A 13,375-nucleotide genomic window follows, 5' to 3' on the forward strand; every position below is an offset into this window, starting at 1 on the left:
AAAATGGATTTAATTTTTATTTTTAAAAGTCGGCATTTTTATTAATTTATTTTTAGTTGTCAATAAAATACGAAATTAATAATTATATTTTAATATTCATTAAACTGACAGTAAATTATCCAAAAACGAGAAACACAATATTTTATTAAACACATATTTTTTTAAAATTTCACGTAAATATTTTGCGTTATTAGATTGTTTTAAAAATTATTTTAATGTTTATTCGAATATTCGTTTATTATAAATACGAAATTAATAATTATATTTTAATCTTCCTTATACTAGCAGAAATTATTCAAAATCGAGAGACAAAATAATTTATCAAACGCAGAAGTAATTTTTTTAAATTTCACTTAGGTAATTATTTTGCGTTATATAATTGATTTAAAAATTATTTTAATTTTTAATTTTTTTGCAACACGAAATTTGCGTATTTTCATTCATTTATTTTTAGTTGCCAATAAATTAATTAAAAATTGCTTTTGAATATTCATAAAGCTGACAGTAAATAATCCAATGCCGCATGACAAAATAATTTGCTAAATATTTTTTTTCTTTTTTACTTATTTTGCTTTATTTAATTGATACAAAAATAAATTTATTTTAATGTGAAGATAAACATTTTCAATTGTTAATTTTTAATTGTCAAAAAAAATTTAAAAATAATATTTTTATCTTAATAATATCCAAAAGCTTATGATAAAATAACCTATCTACTAAAAATATATTTTTTTCATTTTTTAATAATTTGGCGGTATTTAATTTATTTAAAAATAAATTCAATTTTTAATTTATTTTTGCAATATGGGAATAGGTATTTTCAACTTTAAATTTTTAGTTGCACCAACAAATTTCGAAATTAATATTTATTTTTCGATATTCCTAAAAAGACCGTAAATCATACAAACTTATATGACAAAATAATTTACTAAATATATGTTTTCCCTTTTGTTAATTTTGCTTAACTAAATTATCTAAAAAAGTTTATATTTTTAATTTATTTTTGCAATATCAGCAGAGACATTATTGAATTGTTTATTTAATTTGGAAACGTGAACAAAATCGATGTTGAACTCACTAAATAGAATTTCCAGTTAATGAACTGTAATCCTCTCAATGCCGACAGAACATCCATATCACACAATATACTCAAAAAACTCACTAACAGTAAAACCACTTGATGCTTCCACTAGGCATTCCAAAAATTTTCTTGTCTAACTCACAAACACTCACAAAAACACCCGAAGAAAAAACACAAAACGTAACACCTTCCCGATTCCCGTGTTTTTTTTTTCTATCCAAGAAACCGACCAACTTTAGCGAAAAAGAGGAAAGGATCGCACGTGCCCTACATAGCCCACTGCTGCGGTGCGTGCTCGCTTTTCGTGCTATAGCGCGGCCACTACTGACTATGAAATCCAGTGGGCCTGGACAAGAGCGACGAACAACGGTGGCGCGCATCGAGCTCTAGATGAACTCGCGCTCACGCTGAGGACGGCCCTACGCCACGCGGCGGGCTCTTTCTCCACATGCAGATACCTTGATTATCATCTACGCTGGCCATCAATTAACTGGAAATCTCCGCTGAGACTCTGAGACAGGTACTTATTAGGGTCTGATAATAATAACGAATCAACAAGATCGGACACGAAACTTTTGCTACGAGCTATTATTTAAGCTCTATCTTTAAGGATTCAGAGATTTATTTAAACGTTTTTCTCTATTTTTATTTATTTATCAGAAGAAAACATTTTTCAACGATAAAAAACTTGATTTGAAATAATTTTCTATAGTATTGTTAATTTCATCATTCGTTCTCTCTTTAAGCTAACTTCAGGCGACCCAAGTCGCTTTCCCTAATGACATTTCTCCAGTAGCAATTGGATAGTACCAATAATAATCATTTTCATGGACACGTCTCTTACTTCGTGTACGAGTACTTTTTTTACCTTACATACTTACTCGTTTCAGTAACTCTCATTATCATTTTAAACTTAAGCGTGTCCTGAGCATCTTAACGTATTCTCCTCTTACTACCTGCAACGAACACCAGATTAATTTTAAAAATCAAACAGTAATCTTTTCATAGGTAAGTTTACTCTCGACAACTTCATTCACTGCGTTTTTACCCATTGAGCAATTTTTAATGCCCTCTGAAGTAAATATAAAACATGTTCAATGCAGTTAAACACCATTTTAAATTCATCCTATAACATATTATACTGTCTTAAATACATACAAGGTACGCAAAACCTCTGGATTTCTTTTGTTGCGGGTAAACCATGGGGTAAACAAAAAAAGTGTATCAAAGACGTCTATAATTTAAAATTATTTTCGACTATACAGGGTCAGTCAGAACAACGAAATGGTCCAAAGGTATATTTTTTTTAATGGAATATCCTGTAGGTATATTAAATCATTTATGAATATATTTTTGAAGCGAAGCTTCTATACTGGCATTGTATTACTTTTTTCTCTGTAGTAAAAGTCTAAGGCGAGCATCACGGAACTAGCGCTACGAGAAGGCGTCACGACATAGCAGTTATTTTTATCGATTCACTGCTCCCGATCAATTGCGGAACTGTTCGCTGGGAAGGAATTCTCTAACATGATCGAAAACTTAAAACACCCTTAAATAATAAAAAAGCTTCAATGTAGTGTACTCTCTACCCTGTAATAATTGCAATAGAATATATATTGGAGAAACGTCCAGAAATTTGTCCGGAAGATTAACATCACACAAGAGTGACATTAATGTTAATAAAGTACAAGCCTGTGCATTAAGTGAACATTCTATTACGATGGGCCACACTCCCAACTATGATCAAGCAGAAATATTGAGAAGGGAAAGAAATTACAACAAAAGACTGTTTCTAGAAATGTGTTTAATTAAAACTACACAAAACACCTTAAACAAAAGAGAAGACATTGAAAATCTTAGTTCTACATACAGTAATCTTCTTTTAAAGAAAAGAACAACAACGATATAAAAGTTCTTTAAAAGTAACTTAGATTGAAGGGATTATTCCAAGTTCAAATGAGATAAAATTTATTTTTTATTTGTGTTTGGTTTTTTTCCTTTTTAATTACTTAGTAACATAAACTCTGTTGCTTGTTTAATAAGTGCAAATGAAACATTTTTACATATTATATCAAAATTTGCAATGTAGGTTTAGATAAACATAGACACTTCCTCTGTCAAACTAACCTAAAATAAATATAAAAAATAGAAGAGACATGGAAACCATAGTAATAAGTTTTGACAGAAAGAAAAAAAAATCAAATTAATAATGTCAAATGTTAAGTAATTTTGCTAATTTTATAATACAATCCTCACAAGGGTAAGCCTGTTAAAGATACAACAACTTCATTGTTCTAATGTAGTTTTTTGTTTTAATTTTTAGTATGTTTTGAAAAAGAGTGAAATAAACTCGAAAGCTTAGCAAACCTTAAAGAGTTTTACTTAAAGGCCAATATTGACTACAAGACCCAAGATATCCATATATATATATATATATATATATATATATATATATATATATATATATATATATATATATATTAATGTGATATTAAAAGTCAGAGATGCGCCAAGCAATTAATTAGCTAATTAATTAATTAATTAAACTTATTTAAATGATGCAATTATGATTTTATCACACTATTTAATTCTCTTATCTCAGGGTTATATTCGTGCTTCAATATCTATGCTTTACATATGATAGGTAAGGTCTGAGGAATACCGGAATAATAAACATATATGATACAAAATTATATATTGAAATAAAATTCACACTCATATATCTTAAACAAAAAATATCTCATACAATGATTATGAAAATTTTGTTCTACGTACGTGAACCTTCAAAAATTAATGCTATATACTATATAAATTAAAATTTTAAATCAAAATTGTTGTTCTATATCTCCTGATAAATATTTCTATCTTTTCTGAAGCAATTAAAAAAAAAAACTTTATTGATAAAGGAAAAACTGACGAATAAAAAAAAAATCTCTCTGATGATGAGTTGTCCAAATCCTTGTTCCTTGTAGCCTACACTATCTATTCTTAGCAGTTCCCTAGGTAATCAGCAATCTTACAACAAATTATTGCGAGCCTCTCGTCTTCAATGATCTCCTTTAGATGCACGTATCGTTCAAAAGATAAACTTCTCCTCCTCTCGATAAACTGAATCTCTCGTTCCGGCCTGAACAGTGACTCTTGGAATATATAAGCAGAAAAGTATGACTTACAATATTTTACTGGATCAGCTTCCGTCAGGATACACTTAGTCCACGAAAACTCACAAACATCCACTTCTAATGCTTACTATCACTTGGGAACCGCCAAAGAACTACGACTGTTCGCCTTACACCCTTGGAAAACAACTGATGATCTTTTTTCCCTCTAAAATCTAGCTAAACTCTTATTCCTCCATCTCTCCCACTTTTTTCCACTCTTTGCCAATCAAAGTTTGTCATATTTCTCCCCATTTAGATAACAAACAACAACCTTAACTACAATTATAACTTTCCTAAAAACTATTAACATGCTAATCGTTTCTACAAATTCTTAAGAACTAACGGAGAAATATAATTTCTAAATTCTACCCTATTGTCTTTATTCACTGTACAAGTCCATTTGGAAAACCCGGTCGTATTGTTCAATTCACTACGTTCACTCAAATATATTTTACAAAGAAAATAATTTATGCATATCTTAAATTTTGTTTACTACAGGTAATTCAAAGATAATGGACTTTCGTTTCCTTGAAATATCTTTCATAGTTCATCAGTTGAAATATTTTGAATTATTATATTTTATAATTTGAAATATATTAAGAGCAAACCAATATTATTTTTAATTTTTACATAGCATAACAACTCTCCAGGATATCTTGAATCTTAGAAGTGATTATTTCGACCAAAAAATAATTTATAAATACGTTCGAATTATCGGGTAAAGTGGTCTGTAATGAAAATCTTTCTTTTTTCTGAGATATTCAATATTTTGCTAAATATTTAATAGCTTCCTCAGGAGTAAACTAAAACAATTTAAACATTACAAAAAATGGCGTACAAATACATTTTAAAAAAATGACAACTTTTTACAAAAAAATCTGGACATAATATACAAACAAATCCGTAACAACGGATATCATAAACAAATTTTAAAAAAAACTGATTTACAGCACTAATTTCTATGACGGTCCCGTCCATGATTCTAACAACAAATCAATCAAATATAAAAAACTTCCCTTTATTAATGGTCTAACTCATTCTGTCATATCCATATTCAAAAATGTTCCTAATATTAGTCTAGCTAAATATAATACCATGAACAGCAAACAACTATTTTCAAAAATCAAAGACCCAGTACCAACCTTATATGTTTATGAAATACCGTGTTTAGGATGTCAACATAGCTACATTGGTCAAAGATCACAATGACTAAAACAACGCATCACACAACATAAAAGTGATTGCCGCTTGGGAAAAAATACTTGCGCAGTGGTTGAGCACTATGAGAACACTGGTCATATGCTAGATTATAACAAAGCTCACATTTTGGCACAGACTGATAACTACAAAAGTAGATTATTTCTTGAGATGTATTACATTAACAAAAATAAAAACACTTTAAATTATAAAACGGACACTGGACAGTAGTTAAGTAACATATATTGTAACATATTGAACAAAATTTATAAATATTTAAAATAGCCAACATTCATCTTAATAAAAACTAACCTTAATAATTTATCAAAGAAATATCATTCTTTTAACGTTTCCTTTATTGTTATTTTTATTTTTACATTTGAAATAATTTTAATTTTTTATCGTATAGCTGTAACGAACGTGCTTAAGACAATTTAATCTTGACATTCAATATTTCAAATACTTCAATGTCAGTTTTTATTTGCGAAATCTTTTAAATTCTGTGAGTGTTTTAAAATGTATTTGTACGCCATTTTTTGTAATGTTTAAATTGTTTTAGTTTACTCCTGAGAAAGCTATTAAATAAAATGGCGAAATATTGAGTATCTCAGAAAAAAGAAAGATTTTCATTACAGACCACTTTACCCAATAATTCGAACGTATTTATATATATATATATATATATATATATATATATATATATATATATATATATATATATATATATATATATATATATATATAATGCTTTATAGTAATAACGTTTTCGTAGGTTGAATCTAGGGTAGGCCTTACCGTCAGAAGACGAAATATGTATACATAACTATATGAGTCAAATTGTAAACTAGGTTGAATTATAAGACCGAAGCACACAAAAGTTCTAGGTTCATTGTTATTTATATCCAAGTTACACAGCGATAAAGTTTATAATTGACATCATCTTAAAATAAGCCTTTCTTATATTGCAGGCAGCTCTACTGAAAATTAATTTCCAAAGTGCCCTCCTCCGTGTTTGTTTTGACTCTGAACTTCCAGGAAACGGTAATAAACGTTACTTTCTCTGTTTAAAAATATTTTCCGACAAAAATTTACCAATCTACCAAGACCAAATCGATACACAAAACTAGTGTACAAGATTAGTTCAATTTTTATTGTACGTTGATGCTTCGAAACTTAAGTAAATAATAATGGATCTACGATTTATACTTCATTTTTTTGGCTTATAATTAAACCTAGATTTTATTCCCAGCATTTAAATAAAACGATATTGGACACTCTGTATAATTATAACAATCGATCCACTTGTCAGGTTTATTACGTAGTATGCCTCTAGTGATCATTACATGTGAATCCCTCATTGACATAATAACCATTGACTATTACATTTTTAATTTATTATACTCACCAGCGCTCTTGAGATCAATAAGCCATGGAGTCTTTTTAAGTCCGAGATATAATAATCTTCTTTGGTAATATCACTCTTGCTGACAATACGAAAAGGTTAATTTTTTACATATTACCAGTATAAACCGGTCGTATTGCAGTATCTTTTCAATTCAAGATCAATTTTCTGATCTAACAACTTTTGTAGTTATCGACAACTTTCTTATTTTAACAAGTGAACTCTCACTTTACTTTTGATTTATTGCTTATCCAGTCGTTTATTCATTGTGTTTTAAAGATATACTTAGCATAACTTTTTGATTACTCTTGGTGTGACTTATACGTAGCTTATTGTCTTATATAATGGTCATCTAGTTTCTCTTTTAAAGAAATATATTTAGAGTCCAAACTCTTTGTTGCCTTTTGTTGTCTGTATGTAAAAACACTCTCCGTTCTTGCCCGTATGACCCAGTTTTTGCAGCAAACGACCCAAGTTTCAAAATTATCGGCATATCTATTAATTTACCAGTGAAAACTGTCCTATTGTAAAATTGATCATGTTATCTTGAAACTCTACTCCCTTAGTTGTCAGAATATTTAATACGCTTTAGTAAAGCGCTTGATAGGGCCACACCGAATTGCTTTTAGTTCAAGCAAATTATTCATAGGTGACCCGAATACGTACACTACAATTATTCTATTAGCCAATAGAGATTTTAGACAGAGTTATTTCTAAATAATCTGACAAGACTGATAGATTTTCGTTAGCAGTCACCGTTAAAGCATAGAAGGTTTTAGGTATGAATCTCTAATTGGAAAATACACATGAATGTTTAAATAGTTGCTGCAGTCTTTGTAAATTGTCGGAATAATTTGTGAAAAAATCAATTAAAAGTTTAGAATAAAAAATTGACGTTAAAAGTAAAATTGATTGAAATGGAATTGATTGTGCAATTAGTAAAAAATAACGTTTTGGAAATTTTCTTGTGGATCAAAAATTAGTTAAAAATTATTGTATCAAAAAAATTATAAATTATTGCAAATTTTTGTTTTTAAAACATTATTATATCACATCTAGATTTAAATAAAAATAATTAAAAATTTTTGCTCTATATTAAACAGTATTTAACTGATATTGTAATTTTTTTAACAAAATTACGAATATTTGTGTTCAATTATAATTTCATAAAATGTAAATTAACATTGAACTAATATTTTTCTTTTCTAAATATAGACTAATTTTTTTTTTTATAATTTGTATACATACTTTTTGTAACATAATTTTTGGCAATTTGGAGAATTTGTATCAATATCAATTTTAACTTTTCAAAATGAGCTTATAGTTATTTATGTATCAAGGGTATTAAATAGATGTTTATGTCCAGAGGGCGACGATGTTACAAACCCGAGGGCTTATACATCTATTCATACCCGCGGTGCATACAAACTTTTATATCATACTAGTTCGTTATTGCATATACAAATAAATATATTCTTTTTTTTTTTTTATTTAAACAAATATACCCGCATCAAATATATTCTAAAAAATCCGAAAATTCGATTTCATTTTGACAATATATTTACTAGTAGACATTCTATCGTTCGTGTTATGTTGCTATGCTACAGAAATGCTGTCAAACGTGTCAAACTAAAACCGTGAAAATGCAAGATATTTTTGAAATCCTAAAGTCCTAAATTGTTATGGAAACATTACACTAAAAGTATGAAGGGGACATTGTCAAATACTGAAGAATCATAAAGAGTGACTTGAGAGTGGTCTGCTAATATTGACCTTGTGTCATCACCTTAATAAATATAACCATAATTGTCATCTAATTTAAAGGTTTCTAAACCTATTTCCACTCTATCTGTGTCGCTGTTTGGAATTCAGGAAAATGGCCATCTGATTGGTGTACCTCAATTTATATCATGCTACTCAAAAAAGGAACTACTACCAGATGTGAAAACTACCGCACACTGTCACTAATAACACATGCTAGTAAGATATTATTGCATATCATCAAAAACAGATTAAAAACCTATCTACACTAACAAATACCTCAGGAACAAGCGGGGTTTTTAAAAGGTAAAAATACACGGGAACAAATCCTGAACATGAGACAACTCATTAAAAAGTCTAGAGAATTTTAAACACCTATGATTATATGCTCTGTTGACTACCAAAAGGCATTTGATTGTGTAAGCTGGATAAATCTGTGGTCCGTTTTAATAGAAATAGGCACACCAATGCACCTGGTGACACTTATTAAAAATCTGTAGCAGTCCAATATAGTAACAGTACGACTAGATCAGAAGTTCTCAAACCAATTCAAGACCGAGAAAGGTGTCAGACAAGGATGCGTGTTGTCACCTGACTTATTCAACATTTATGGTGAACATGTCATGAGGATGGCTTTAAATGGATGGGCCGGTGAAGTAACAGTGGCTGGTAGGAAAATCACCAATTTAAGATTTGCTGATGACACTACACTTATAGTAGCAAATTAGCAAGAAATGTCTTATCTCTTGTAAAGAGTTAAGTACAAAAGCAATAAAATTGGTCTGAAAATCAATAAAGCTAAGACAAAAATAAAGGTGGTCGACAGATTTCACACTATTCAACTGACTAACATGTTACAGGAATAACAGATTGTGGACCGTTTTGTCTATCTCCGATCTAGTATAACTACGATGGTAGCTGTGAAGCAGAAGTTCGGAGATGTATTGGTATGGCAAAGAATGCAATAAGTCGCCTAACTAAGGTTTGCAAAAGACACATCTAACTTCCAAAATATCAAGATTAGACTGGTAAATGCCCATATATTCTCAATATTTGATGCCTTTGGGATGCGGTGCTGGAGAAGAATGCTGCGCATACCTGGGATAACTCATAGGACAAACGATTCCATTCTAAAAAAACTCGAGATTAAAGAAAGGCTGTACAAAATATGTGTGCAATATATTCTGCAATTTTTCGGTCACGTGATTTGCAAAAGTGACGATAGTTTGAAAAGATTAATTGTTTCTGAAAACGTTCCGGTGAGAAGATCAAAAGGACTATTATCAACTAGATGGTCCAACCAAATAAGAATTCGGCTAAAAACTCGTTTTGCGAAGCTCTCAGAGCAGCTAAAGATAGAGATTAATGGAGAAGAATTGTTAGGAATATTGAAATAAATCACGATCCTCAGTAATGAGGAAACAACAAGAGAAAGAGAAATCTATTTCAGTAGCTAGTTTCAACTAATTTTTAAAATTCAAGTATTTTCCACATTTTTAGAAATTTAACTGTCAAAGTTTTACCTTTTTAATGTCATTTTGTGAAAATATACTTTCAGGTTTTACTGATGATGGTCGGACTGGGCCGAAACGTTTTGAAATAATTTTAATCCTTTCGGATAAATTTTAGTTATTTTTAATAAAATAATATACCAATATACACCAGAATTGTTTACTTCTTTGTAAGTTTTGCAAGAAGCTTTTGGAGAAGCAAATTTAAGCAGTCGCAGACCTGTAACAGGTCTACAACTTCTCAGGCTCTATCGAGTTGCGCGGTTCAGTTTGCCAGAAAGCACGCTCATTTTACTGTAAATAATTGGAGGCACGTTTTATTTACCGATGAGCCCAGTTTTACCTTGCGGTCTACAGATGGCAGTAAGAGAGTATGACGAAGACCACATGAGCTTTTTAGAGAATGTACCTTTAGTCCTAGGGTAGGATATCAAGGAGCTCAATTATGGTGTGGGCTGGAATTTCTCTAGAGGCACGTACAGAATTGTACATCGTTCCGAGAGGCTCCATAACAGCTGCCAGGTACATTGATGAAATTTAAAGGCATAACAAATTGTTTTGTTGGAAATGGCCTTATGCTGGTTTTGTTGAAAATGACTTTGTTCAGGTGCTAGATAATGCCAAGCGTGAGAGAATCACTCAACTTTAAATGAAGTAAACAATCCTGTAATGGATTGGTCACCATTGAATCCAAAAGCAAACCCAATCGATCATGTTTGGGGCATGCTTGAGCGAAGGCTACGAAGTCGTGTTTCTGTCTCTTTAACCTTAAATTTGTTACAAAAGGACAACAGGACATTTCTCATTTGATTTTAGGCACGCCAAGGAAAATTCAGACAATAATTCGAGCACGTTAAGGAACCATTTTTAATTAAAATCAGTTTGTCTGGACACATGATTTAAGTTTCCATTAATTGAACATCATTTTGTTATATTTACTTACGTTTTTCTCCTAAATTTTTAAATTGTTATCTAGTGAAACAGTTCTTATTAAAAATTATTTTAAACAGTTTGTTTCGTTTGTGTTTACGTTATTGTAATAATAAAAGTTAAAGAGAATTAAAATTTTAAGTTTATTATTTTAAAAATTCAATGCTCCGTTTTTCATGCTGGTGAGTGTGGTATTGTCCAAATTATTGGAATCATTATGACATTTTTCAATATTCGCAGTTGGCAACAGTCTCCAAACATTTACAACTGACCAAGCATTGAAAACATAACCTTACTTTTCTCTGCCTTTTATTTGAGGGGGTTTTAGGACATTTCCAATTAAGGTCGTGTTGTTTTGTACTATTTTGTGTTCTTTTTGGTAATTAGTGAGTTTGTTTTGTTTAATTCCATTATGGCTACTACTTTTAGGAAGCATAAAAAGGTTATCACATTAAGTGAACACACTTCTCTGTCGCAAAGAGAAATCGCAAGAACGTGTGAGGTGAGTCAGGGGGTAGTAAGCAAGATTTCGAAGCGTAAACGAGAAAAGGGATCAGTGGATGTAAAAAGGTTAGAAAATTCAGAAGAAAGAGAAAAACAATAGCAGCAGATGAAAGATTTTTACTTCGAAAGAGCAAATATGGGCAATGCGTTTACAAAAAAAAACAGCTTCTAACTAAACGAATGACGAAACAAACTCTATTATGGGCCAAAAAATACTCTAATTCAACTGTAGACGACTGGAGAAAAGTCCTATTATACTTACCAGTCAACAAAAAGTTTTGGGGATGTTTTTCGTACATGGGGGTTGGATCTTTGGTACCAATCGAAGGCATGGTGAACATCCAAAAATACAAATCCATATTGGGACAGTGTTTGAACACAGAACTTCAAAAATGTCAGCCCCAATAAAGAGCGATTCTTCAACAGGACTTTGCTTCCTATCACAAGTCAAAGCAAATGATTGATGAAAATTTTTAAAAATTAAGAAGATTAATGTTTTAGACTGGCCTGGTAATTCGCCAGACCTTAATCCCATTTAAAATTTATGAGCCATTTGCAAAGCTAGACTGCGCAAAATTGACTGTACTACAATAAAAAAATGATAGAACAGGTCTTTCTGGTTTGGTTTCGAGATGAATGGATATCGGAAAACGGGTGAAAGTAGTAATTGCAATCAAAGGGGGACATATTTCCTTCTAAATGATGTAAGTTTACCTTTATAGTTTTGTCAAAATACAATTTTGTTTTAAATAAACTGTTTTTCATATATATATTATATATATATATGTATATATATATATATATATATATGGCTTACAGGAATACGGCCCCATGTATCTATGGAATAAAATTAATAACAATTTTTTTATCTTTACAAAATAACAATAATTTTACATTATTTATTGAATTAAATCCAGCTTTGATAATATGTAATACCTTTTTAAAAGCGAAAATCAAATAGAAAACAATGGTAGGTATTTCGAATTATAATTAGAAATTATTTACCATTGTTCTCTATTGGATTTTAGCCTTAAAAAAAGATATTAAACATTATTATGAGCTCGGTGTATATAGTAAATAAATAATTAGATTCACTTTTTAACATAGCATATTTTTGCACAGAATAGATTATTATTTGCACGTATAATAGTAACTAGTCAAACATTATTTGCGTTGTCTACACAATAAAATTCTAATACCCGAGGATAAAAACTGCAATCTATATTGTGCAAAATATATTATAATAATCTACATTTTTATATATCCAATCAATATATTTCGTCATATATTTAACTTTTAACAAACAAAGAACAAGAAGAAACCATAAAATTAACAACAGATATAGTAAATAATGCAATAGAAGAGCCAGTGGATTAGGAAATATATCAACGAAAATGATAAAATCTGCATCTGAAAAGTTGACGAGGATATCACACCAGTTTCATACTGGGAAAAAATAGGATTTTAACAGATTATACGTAAGAGTTATGAAATACTTAATTAAAAAAAATAAGCAACAAGAAGCCGAAGAAGGATGTGGGTTCCGAGCATGGCGTTTAGTGTAGTGTCATTTACTTACACATTAAAACAAACAATAGAGAAAAAGTGAGCACAGGAGGAAGCCTCAACCTAACCTTCATAGATCTAACAAAAGCATATGATAGTGTGCCAGTAGCAAAACTGTGAGAAGCAATAAAAAGAACACATATAGAAGAAAATGTCGAGAAACACAGCAATAAAAATAGAAATGTAGAAACAAAGAAACAAAATGATTTTAAATAGGGGCCTTAAACAAGGTTGCACTTTGTTGCTACTTTATTTAAAATAT

The sequence above is a fragment of the Diabrotica undecimpunctata genome, chromosome 4 (genome assembly GCF_040954645.1).
Source record: "Diabrotica undecimpunctata isolate CICGRU chromosome 4, icDiaUnde3, whole genome shotgun sequence".
Classification (NCBI taxonomy): domain Eukaryota; kingdom Metazoa; phylum Arthropoda; class Insecta; order Coleoptera; family Chrysomelidae; genus Diabrotica; species Diabrotica undecimpunctata.